At 37.9% G+C, this 12208-nt stretch overlaps 1 long non-coding RNA gene and 1 pseudogene across 1 annotated transcript in view; one reads left to right on the plus strand and one right to left on the minus strand.

Moving 5' to 3' along the window:
* Nucleotides 1–12208, plus strand: part of LOC116423232 — a 66005-nt gene that overhangs the window by 48728 nt on the left and 5069 nt on the right. Inside the window, exon 2 of the long non-coding RNA XR_004233742.1 lies at nucleotides 11967–12042. This is a non-coding gene — a long non-coding RNA (uncharacterized LOC116423232). The remainder of the gene's footprint in view (nucleotides 1–11966; nucleotides 12043–12208) is intronic.
* LOC116423229 lies at nucleotides 4255–4831 on the minus strand (annotated as a pseudogene).

The raw sequence follows: 12208 nt of genomic DNA on the forward strand, positions 1-12208 counted from the left end.
TTTTCCTTTCCTAAAAACAAAAAAACTTTGCTATAAAGGATGGTACTCTGGGAAGATTGAGGGGGAAGGATATAGGAAGAGATTTTGGCAATGTAAAAACAAAAAATAATAATAATGCAATTTATTTTGAGTAGATTAAAATTTTGAACATCAAGTTCTTTATAATGCCCAACAAGTTGAAATACCACTGGAGAAACTGGATCATCTATGTCTTGACATTCTTGCTATACAGAAATCTAAAAGACAAAAGGTAATTGCAGATAAATAGAATTGCTTTTAAGAGATTCTCTTAAAAGAGGCCAAAAAGAGAAGATGTAAAGGCCATTTTTCTGTATCCAAAGAGAACCTAAATATTATTTCAAGGGACACTTAGAAATTTCATAGTACATTGCTCATTACAAATAAGCATCCACAAATCCACATGATCCAAATTCAAATCCAAATCATCCACAAATACTATTACCATGAAGATAATTGAGGCTTATTGCCAAAATGTCAGAGGATGGGAAGGTAAAGGAATTCCATTGGATTAATAAGACCCAAATTAAATTTAAACATATTTTAATAGGTGATGACTTCAATGCAAAAGAAGTCATAAAGGCAGGCAAAGTGTAACTGGTCTCTACACAGCTAGGTTATGGGAAAGGGCACCGGGCCTAGAATCAGAGAGATCTGAGTTCAAATGTGACTTCAGATACTTGTATGATCTTTGGCAAGTCACTTGAATTTCATTTCCTTCAGTTTCTTTATCTGCTAAATAGAGATAATCTACCTCCCCAGTTGTTGTGTGGATCAAGTGACATATGAGTTGTAAAACACTTATCACAGTGCCTGGCACTTGGTAAGCAATAGATAAATGCTAGCTATTACTATTTTATTATCACTATCTGGACTTAGACACTGGCTATGTGGTTCTGAGTAAGTCATTTAACCTCATTGCCTCATTTTCCTCAATTATGAAATGGGAATAATAACAACATCTCTTTCTTAGGGTTGTTGTGAATTTCAAAAAACAATTTTTTTTAAAAAAAGGCACTTATTCTCCAACTTAGTCAAAGGATATGAACAAACAATTTTTAGATGAATAAATTGAAACCATTTCTAATCATATGAAAAGGTGCTCTAAAACACTACTGATCAGAGAAATGCAAATTAAGGCAGTTCTGAAGTATCACTACACATCTCTCAGATTGACCAAGATGAAGGGAAAAGATAATGACAAATGCTGGAGGGGATGTGGGAAAACTAGGACACTCATATATTGTTGGTAGAGTTGTGAACTGATCTAATTTCTTTTTTTTTTAATTTTTTATTATTTTTTATTTAATAGCTTTTTATTTACAGGATATATGCATGGGTAACTTTACAGCATTAACAATTGCCAAACCTCTTGTTCCAATTTGAACTGATCTAATTTCTAATAGAAGAGGACGTGACATCAGGGAGGTGATGCCATAGCATGACAGTAAATTGAATTTGGATGAGAGTGGACTGTGCCAAGATATCAGCCTTTCTCCTTGGGAGCTATCCAGGTCCAGTGGTAAGATTATAGATCAGAACAATTGAAGATAGCCCTACATACAAGAGGAGATCTTGGCCTTTTTAAGATAAAAGTTTTTAACAGATTGCAGTCTGAGGCAACACTCAATCAGTGATTAAGGCCATTAAGAACTGAGGCAGAGAATGGACTTTTTTACCTAGTAAGCAACAACAACAACAGAAATCCAATCTGGAAGGGAAAGACCCTCAGGGTCAGAATTGCTATTTACATTCACTCTGAGAAGATCTAATTCAGTTCCAATTGATCAATGATGGACAGAATCAGCTACACCAGAGAAGGAATACTGGGAAATGAGTGTGAACTGTTTGCATTTTTGTTTTTCTTCTCAGATTATTTTTATCTTCTGAATCCAATTCTCCCTGTGCAACAAGAGAACTGTTAGATTCTGCACAAATGCACAAATATATTGCATCTAGGATATACTCTAACATATTTAACATGTATAAAACTGCTTGCCATCTAGGGGAGGAGGTAAAGGGAAGGGAAGGAAGGGAAAAGTTAGAACAGAAGTGAGTGCAAGGGATAATGTTGTAAAAAATTACCCATGAATATGTACTGTCAATAAAAAGTTATTTAAAAAATAAATGTTAAAGTGCTTTTTAAAAAGTGCTTAAAATAAAAGAATGTAATTTTACCTTAAAAACCATTTGAATGGGAATTTCCACATTAGAAGAAATTATTAAATGATCTATAAACATATGACAGGAAGAGTTCCTGAAGGGAATGACAGACCCATGGAAGAAGTGGCACCTCAATTTTATCCCTTTTCCCAGCTCACTGTTGTAGAGACTTTGGGTAATTTTCCCTTACATCATATGTGAGGCTCTCTCTCTACACTGGTTGAGTTGAGATTTCTCACTCCCACTAAAAAAGCTCATTCATTCTGTATTGTTTGGTATAATTTTTTATATATATGCTATCTTTGATTTTTTCTTTGATAAATGAATTTGTTTGACTCCCTTTGCACTAAATGCTGATTTCACAATGAACACAAATAGCAAATAGGAAATAGATACATTTATCCAAACAAATAACAAAAATTGAGGAAGTATTTATGAAAAGATATATTACAAGCAATACACAGAGAGAATGAGCTTTCCCAATTGGAGTGAGAAATCTCAATTCTGAGAGAGAGAGAGTAATGGGAGGAAGGAAAAGAGGGAAGAAGAGAAAGAAAGGAAAAGAAGAGAAAAAGATGGGGGTGGAAGAAAGAGAGGTAGAGAAAGACACAGAGAGGGGTGTAATGGGCTGAGGTTTGAGTTGATGCACTGAGGTCCCAAGTACGTGAGGCTAAATAGTAATTGGGCTATACTCTATTAATATACATAATTGGATAAAGAATGGTCCCTGCCCACTCTCCGTGCAAGTCCTGATGTGTTGTATAGGAAATGACGATTTTGGTGGGTGGAGGCAGAGAGAGAGACAGGAAGAGAAGCTGGGAGAGAATGGGCCTGGGTTCGAGGGTGGTTCTGTTGCTGATTGTGCTCACCATTGAAAGAGCGTGGCAGTTATGGCGTTTGACTCATGGACATCAAAGATTGTTGGACTTCAAAACCCTCAGGAATCATTGGATTCTCTGAGCCGTAGGACTCGAAAACTCTCAGGAATCATTGGATTCTCTGAGAAATGATAAGACTGTTACAACACTTCAAAATCTGCTGGAATCATTGGATTCCCTAACACATAAAAAGATTTTTGCAAAGTAAGATCAACAGGAAGAATGACCCTTGAGAATACTGGGGAAGAAATCACAATTCACAAGGGTCATTCTTTTAGGCAATTAAGTCCTCAAATGAAAAAAAAACTGAACGAATTTAGAGGCTAAACTAAAGGTCAAAATCAGTCCTTATTTTAAAGCTAAAGACAGACCTTGTATTATTTTAATACATTGCCCCATGGGCCAAGACTGACACTGACAGAACAGGCTGGAGGAGGGGAGACTTCTCTAGTAGGAAATGGAGGTAAGGTGGAACCAGCAGAGGAATCTGGGAAATGCAAATCATTCATAGATGCCTCCCTTTTAATCGAGGACTCTTGTGCTGGGGTCCTCCCCAATAACTACTACAGACAAGCATGAGAATTTTCATTTCACAAAGCTATAAACAACTAAGGGAGCAAGATGAAAATATGCCAATGGTTTTATTTGAAAATATTTTCTATTAAGTTGATTGTCAATTGTGATTGGTGAGATCAGAATAAAAAGGTAAACAGAAGCTTTCTGACCCAGAATGCTGTTATTCAAGGGAACACATGTTTTATGCTATCACACTTTTATTTAGCTCAAATCAGATTGCCATGCAACACTTCACACCTCAGCAAAGGCACACCCTATTTCCTCACTCAGTCCAACAAACATAGTGTTATGTGGTGGGTATGAGTTACCCCTTCTGCATGACTCAAAAATTTTTTTTAAAAATTAAAATTAAAAAGGGGAAATAGATAATCAAATTCATTAAAAAAAAAAAAGACTACCTTGATTAGTGGAGAACTGAGGATTTCAGTCTAGTAGCAGAAATCAACAGTTTGGGGAGGGCATCATCCAGCTTGGAGGTTAGTAGACAAACCTCCTTGATTTGTTGTCTATGCAAGTGATGGTAGGCAAGGGGCCATGGAGGGACAATGGGAGGACTTTGAAATCAACTCCCTCAGTCTCCAGTTACTTCCCATTGTGGTAAATAAGGCCACATCACATCCTAGTGTGACATTAATGGCAGTGATCTGTGATGTCCACTACCACTGCCTTCTTCCAGCTGAAGAGAAAGTAGCCTGTTCCAGCACCTGCTGCCACTGCAATGCAGAGGTATCCATTGTAGGTCATAAAGATAAGCATAAGGAAGTAGCTGATGACCACCTGTATGACATGCAGCACTGTCTGCAGAAGATGAGGGAAACTCAACATCTGTTGTCCAACAGTTTTGTGCGTTCCCATAAGGATGGTTCCATTTGGTCCTGGGACTGGCATGGAGTTGTAGCGAATGCTGACCTGGGACTTACGGAGCAAACTCTCCCGGGCTATCTTGAGGCCTTCATAAACATCGCTAACAAAAGACAGCCAAAATGCCCCAGCCATTTCCCAGGTGTATTGATCACCAATCCAGAAAACAGCAATTCCACATTCTTATAGCCAAAATAGAAGGTCATGGGCATCATGCTTCCTCCTCCTCCATGACCTCCATGACCTCCATGATCTCCATGACCTCCATGACCTCCATGATCTCCATAAGAGGCTGTAGTGGATGGATGGTGGGGAGGCATAGTGCTAGTAACATTCATATGGCTCCCAACCCTCCCCACCTAGGACTGATCTAATCAGCTGTAAACAGCAGCAGCAGCTGCTGCAACCGAGTTACGAACTTGGAAGCCTGGCTCCTCGCAGTTATGGAGAAAGATCAGGCTTCTTTTGCCATGAATGTGAACTCTTCTGTCAAGAAAGAGTCAGTGTGTGTGTGTTTGGAACAGGAGACTTTGGAAGATCACTAGGCCATAAGATGTTCCAATGTGGCTACTCTGTGGTCTTTGGAAGCCGAAATCCTGAGCAATCCAGTCTGTGCCACAAAGAAATTGAAGTCTTAAGCCATGCAGAAGCTGCCCAGAGATCTGATATTATAATTATAGCAATCCACAGGGATCATTATAAGTTTCTTGGAAAGTTAGCTGAGGAGCTCCAAGGAAAAATATTGGTAGACGTCAGCAACAACCTTAAAATTAATCAGTATCCTGAATCCAATGCAGAATATCTTGCTGAATTGGTGCCAGGAGCCAAAGTCGGAAAGATTTAAAAATCTCAGCCTGGCTTCCAATGGAACCCTGATGGAGGCAGGTATTTCTATGTGGAGATAAAGGAATCTAAACAGAGAGTGATGAAATCAGCCGACTTTGGTCTTACTCCACTGATCACGGATTCTTGTAGCCGAGAGATTGGAAAACTATCCCTACAGCTCTTTCCAATGTGGAAGTTCCCTCTATACCCTCTGTTTTATTTATTTTCTATTTTATTTATTTCTTTAAGATCAATCCTCTACCCCTATGTTAAAAAAAAACAGACAGAACTTTTGTGTTCCCTTTCTGTCTTTAATCAAGTTTGGGAATGGCTGTCACTCTTTCTTGCCTTGGTTTATCTCCCCAGCCCCCATTGCTTTATCATGCCCAAGTGTTTTGCCCCCTTTGGGCTGGGCCCTCCCCATCCCGTTTCCCCTGAACCCCTTCATTCTGAGACCCAATGAAATCTGGCAAATGGATGGACCATTATAAATCTTTTGGTCGCCTGTCTTTCATCCATGTTGTGAGAATTTTCGGGACATTTGCAAAGCCAGCAGCAAAGAGACAGCCCAGGGTCACTGGAATTCCCACACAAGCATTTGCCAATTGAAAAAGAAAAAAAAGACAATGGTCCTGTTTATACTTAAAACATTTTGACACTTTGTGCACAGTATAAGATCTTACACAACCATACTTTTAATCCCTCAAGGACAGGCAAAGGGAGAGGAGAAAAGAATAAAGACGCCCTCCAAAACAAAAGAAAGGGGGGAGCCAAGGTAACCCTTGAGAACTTCTAAATCTAGTTTTATATTTAACTTTGATTTTTGACAAAGATGCACTGGCTGCAGAAGGTTTTATAACCTACCAGAAGGTCAGTGTCCAGTGGGAGCAGCTCCACTATCTTTAGATAATCGCCAGGTGATGGGAGAGACCAGAAAGGGTGAATGGAAAGGATCAGATAGGCAATGCTTTGGGGAGAGGGTTTGCTTGTATCTCTACAGGATGGAGAAGGAATTGGATGGGTGCCAACAGCCAATTCCTTTGTCCACAAAGAAGGGAGACCCTTTGAAACAAAGGAGAAGACCCAAGAAAATCGGGTGGTTCTGTTGTGATTGGCACCATTGAAAGAGCGGGCAGTTATGGGTTTGACCTATGGACATAAAATTGTTGGATTTAAAAAGGAATCATTGGTTTTCTGAGCCATAGATTTGAAAACCTTCAGGAATCATTGGATTCTCTGAAAATGATAATGAACACTAAAATCTCAATTGTTCCCTAACACAAAAAAGACTTTTTGCAGGACTTCAAAACTCAGGGGATTATTGGATTCCTGACATGTAAGAATGGACAAAGATTGATTTTTGGAATCGCTTTGCTGGAAGGTGTATTGGTGACTGTTGTTTATACCCACCTTCTAGGACTTCGGTGATCTTTTCCAAACCTGTTGATTTATATTGTTTGCTATTCCACTACTTGATGTAAAATTATGTTTGTTAACCACATTGAGCCTGACACTGAGGGGAGGGTCATCCCTAATAGCATTCATTGCAGTGCTTGTGTAATACCCCCTGTGATGGGTTTGAACAAGCCCCTTCAGCCCAGAAACCTACAACCCCCATTTCCTTTTGGTGCTTTTCATCTCCTTCCTGAGATGTCAGGGGGCGGATCATCTCCTTTTTAGTACTTTCACCGCTTTTTCTGAGAAGTCAGGGAGGCTGTGATCACCCCTTTTTTGGTGCCATCCTTCTGAGAAAGGGAAGGCGGATCACCTCCCTTGGGGCTCTGATCCCTGAGGGTCAGGGATGGCATGACCACCTGTGTTCTAAAATAAAAGAAAGCAGGAGATGAAAGGGTGAGGTTTGGTTGATGATGAGGTCCCAAGTACATGAGGCAAATAGTAATTGGGCTATACTTATTAATATAATGATTGGATAAAGAATGGTCCCTGCCCACTCTCCGGCAAGTCCTGATGGTTTGTAAGAAAACCAGGGTGGGTAAGAGAAGGAAAGGTTGGGGAGATTGGGTTTGGGCCCGAGACTTTGAGTGGGTTTGGTTGCTGGTCGAGCTAGCTTTTGACCAACTGACACATTCACGCCGATTCTCTTCCACCTCCGATCCTTCTTCACTGAGAATAAAGACTGACGGTTTTCCCCTAACCTGAATTCCTGACTCCTGCTGATTTAAAAATACACGATCTTCACAGAGGGGGATGAGCACACACACACACACACACACACACACACACACACACACAAGTTCACCTAAGAGGAAATTTCCCAAACTCTCTAGGCAGAGGGGCATTATTGAGGTGTTGACTTTTCTACATGTTACCTTCTTTCCTGGGCCTTTCTCTCCCTTCAGGGGCTTAGATAAAGTTTGAAACAACTTGATTTCTCTTGTAAAGCTGGAAACCAGAAAACCAGGATTTTTCTGCTTTTCCAAACTTTTCCCCTCACACTGTCACAGAGCATTGAATAATCAGTTTCTAACACATCATAGTTCACATCTCCACATTTTTAAGTCTTATTCTCTAAGATTACTTTCTAAGGCCAAGAATGTTTTTTGCCTTATTTTTTGTACTTTAACTCTTAATATTGTGCCTGGTACAGAGTGCTTAATAAATGTTCATTAATTTGTCATTTATTTTCTGGGCATTTCAATTACCTTTTATTCTATCTACCTTATAATCATTGGGTACATTTTTTTTTTAATTTCTATTTGCTTTTTCAGTTAATGCCTTTACATGCTTCTCTGAAATACTTATATTCCTCATTCTTATGTTATTATACCATGTTATTTCATGTCATTCACAATTTGTTAAGCCAGTCACCAAAGGATGGACTTCTATATGGAACCTTATGTTCTACTGTTGACCTTGTGGGTATATGTCTGACAAAAGCATCTCTGGATCAAAGGATATAGACATTTCATTTGCTTTTTTGGGCACAGTTCTAAGTTATTTCCCAGAAATATTAGATCAATTTACAACACTACCCAGAGCATATTAGAGTGCTTACCTTCTTGTACTTCCAGCACTCATTATATCAACCTTGTAATCTTTGCCAATTTGCTGGTTATGAGGTGAGACCTTAGATTATATTAATTTGCATTTCTCTTAAAATTGATTGAGTCATCTTTTATACTGTTGTTGATTTTCAATTCTTCTATTGAAAAATAGCTTGTTCATTTCCCTTAATCACTCATTTATTGAGGAATAGATCTTTATCTTGTATTTGAATTAAGTCTCCAAGTACTTTGGATACTAGATTTTATTGGAGATAATTCATGTAAAGATTTTTCCCACAAATATTTTCTCTTCATGTGTAAACTTTATTGATTTGTTTGTGTCAAACTTTTAAATAACATGTAATCAAAATTGTATTCTTTATTTAGCGCGATCACTTCTACCTCATGTTAAGTTGGTAACTTTTTTTATAGTTAAAGTTACAATACATTACTTATAGAATTATATACCTAGAACTATTAGGAACATTGTTATTTAATAGTTTAAGTTGTGCCCCATTCTTTGTGACCTTATTTGGAATGTTTTGCTATTTCTTTCTTCAATCCATTTGACAAATGAGGAAATTGAAGTAAACAGGGTTAAATGACTCTCCCAGCATATTAAGTGTTTGAGATCAATTAGAACTCATCAAGATGAGTCTTCCAAACATCAAAGCCAAAACTTTATTCATTGTGCCACCAAGCTGCTCCATAATGAATTTTAGAGAGATTAGATATTATGCTACTCAGTTTTCATTCATTTTCTAACAAGTATTTTTTTTAATGATCTTTTATATTTTGACCACTTATTCATTTAGAACTTATTGTGGTATAATGCTATCCAATGTTGGTGTAGATCTAATTGGGACAAAGGAGGAGAGAAGCACAAACTATTTTCCAATTTTTTTCCCAAGAGCTCTTGTTAATTATTGGAGACTTTCCTCCAGTAATTTATGTTTTTGTTTTTAGAGTTGAAGAATTCTAAGGCCAATACTTTTATCTTTGATACAGAGTAAGTCAGGGATAGTGTAGCTTCTGGGCATTCTGTGCACTGGGGGACTTCCAGGAATTATGAAACTAGTGTGATTTCAGAAATTCAATTACTTTACAAATTAATTTCTTCTTATTTATTAAATTGGCATTCCCTCCTTTATCTTAAATCTTTAACTTTCCTTGTCTAGATAAGTGTCTAGTTTGAATTTTTTTCCTCTTATGCCCTCCAGTTTCTTAGCTTGTGAAATTCTTTTGTATTGTCCTGTTTTTTTATTTCTATTTTAATAGTATTTTATTTTTTCCAAATACATGTAAAGATAGATAGTTTTCAACATTCACTTCTGTGAAACCTTGTATTCCATTTTTTCTCTCTCTCCATTTCTCTCCCTTCTCCCCAAAACAACAAACAATACAATTTGGTTAAATATGAGCAATTCTTCTAAATATATTTCCATATTTATTATGCTGTGCAAACAATTTTAAAAATCAGATCAAAAGAAAAACAAACACAGCAAAGTGGAGGGGGAAGCAAGCAAACAAAGAAGAAAAAAAAAGGTGAAAATACTGTGCTTTTAACGACATTCAGTCTCCATAATTTTCTCTCTGGATGTGGATGCTATTTTCCATCCCAAGTCTATTTGAATCATCTTGAATAACCCCATTGAAAAAGAGCCAATCATAATTGGTCATTATATAATCTTGTTGTTGCTGTGAACAATGTTTTTTTGAACTTCACTTCACTCAGCATCAGTTCATGTAAGTCTTTCCAGGGTTTTCTGAAATCAACCCACTCATCATTTCTTCTTGAACAATAACATTCCATTGCATTCATACACCATAATTTATCTAGCCATTCCCCAACTGATAGGAAGCCACTCAATTTCCAGTTCCTTGCCACTACAAAAAAAAAAAAAAAAAAAAAAAAAGGCTACTACAAACATTTTTGCACATGGGGGTCCTTTCCCCTCTTTTATGATCTCTTTAGGAAACAGACCCAGTAGAGATACTATAGGATCAAGGGGTGTGCCCTTTGGGCATAGTTTCAAATTGTTCTCCCAGAATGATTGGATCATTTCACAACTTCATCAACAATGCATTAGTGTTTCAGTTTTCCCACATCTCTAACATTCATTATCTTTTCCTGTCATCTTAGCCAATCTGAGAGGTCTCTTGTAATTTACTTTGTCCTCCTTATTTTTATTCTCTTATAGTACCCTTCTGAATATTTTTTTTCCCATTCATGGCATATACCCTTATCCCTTGTTTATTTTGATGGTAGAGCTTGTAGTATCAGATTTGAGATTCTTCCTGATCCCATTCCTGTTATTACATTTGTATATCTCACACCTTCCAAAACCCTTCCCTTTTGTGAATTTTTTTTTTTATTTTTAGTGCTTATGAGAAATACTGATCCATAAAGTAGTAATATCTTATAATAGATCACTCTGCACTTCCAGTTGAAGCCCAGTATTTACCTTTGTTGGGGTCCCCAGCTAGTGCAGACCTGCTGACATCAACTGGTGTCTGAGCACTTACCCACAATTATCGTTGCTTCTACGACCTTTGGAAGATGGACATCTCTCCGGATATGACAGAGCAGTTCTGACACCCTTCATGCAGTTAAAGAAGCTTTATTGCTTGGTTACATCATCTTGTCTCTCCTCCTGCTTCCTCTCTCTCCCTCTGCTGTCTTGTTCTTATACTCCTCACATCTCCCCTGCCAACATGCCCCAACAAGTATGTGTTTAGATTATGTATCCAGGAGCCTCACTCCTGAGACGGTGGGGGCGATCTCGATTTGGTTCATGCTGGATGCTTGTCCTGGTGTGTCTACAGGGTGTGTACCCCAGACTTTTAGCCAGTGAGGCAGAACCCACACCCGAAGCCTCAACATCCATTCCCAAGAGTGAGCTGACTTGAGATCCAACCAGCCAAAGACCACAAGGGTTGTTTGCACAAACTTGTTGCTTATGCAAATGGGGCATTGTGTGCAAGGTACACGATATGAAGGGTCTCAAGATTAATGCAGACTCTTGGTATTCTGTTCCCTGGCATTCTTGTTGCTAGGTACTCTAGCATACCTTTTCTTTTGCCATAATTACTATTCCTAAGGTCAGAGTATCCTATCTTTGATATTATGTCCCCTCTACCAATCTGCATGCTATCTGCCACTTGGGACCCATGCTTGCCTTTTTCTGGTGTGCGTTGTAGTTCTTTGGAAGCATAACTTCTTGAAAGCAGACTCCTAATGAGTCTATTGCTCCTAAACAAAACCCATTATAAGGCTCATTTACTTTCTATTTCCTCCATGAAAATGTTTTTAATGTCATTTTATTTCCCTTTTTAGGATGAAACGTAAGGAACAAAACCTAACTACTAGTCTCCCTATTCTAGTCCCTTCTATCCATTGTTTTTAGCCTATTTTCCCAGAGATTCCATCTTTTCCTTCATATTTCCGTACTTGAATGACTTCTCACCAATATGTTACTTTTCATGCTGAAAAATTATTTCTCAGAGAAGTATAGGATTTAGTCCATACACCATTAATTTAATTAACAAATTAAATTCATATAACATTGATCCTGCTTCTTTTTTTTTTTTTTAACCTAATTTATTATTTATTATAACCTAATCTTTATGTCTTGTTTAGGACCAGGCATTCATGTCTGAGGAAGATGACTCCATATTATCAAGCCATCATTTTTCAATACTCTAAATGCCCTGAGGTATGCAAGGTTTATATAATACCCTTTCCCAAATGAGCTCTTTCCAAAACTACATCCCCATACAGTTCCACAAATTTGTTCTTTGTTGCTTCTGCTACTAAATGTGTGTGCTTGTGTGCTGAACCCACAAATTCTCAGTAACTGAAACTTCGTATTAGATTTCATG

Source organism: Sarcophilus harrisii, chromosome 1 (genome assembly GCF_902635505.1).
Source record: "Sarcophilus harrisii chromosome 1, mSarHar1.11, whole genome shotgun sequence".
In the NCBI taxonomy this organism is placed as follows: domain Eukaryota; kingdom Metazoa; phylum Chordata; class Mammalia; order Dasyuromorphia; family Dasyuridae; genus Sarcophilus; species Sarcophilus harrisii.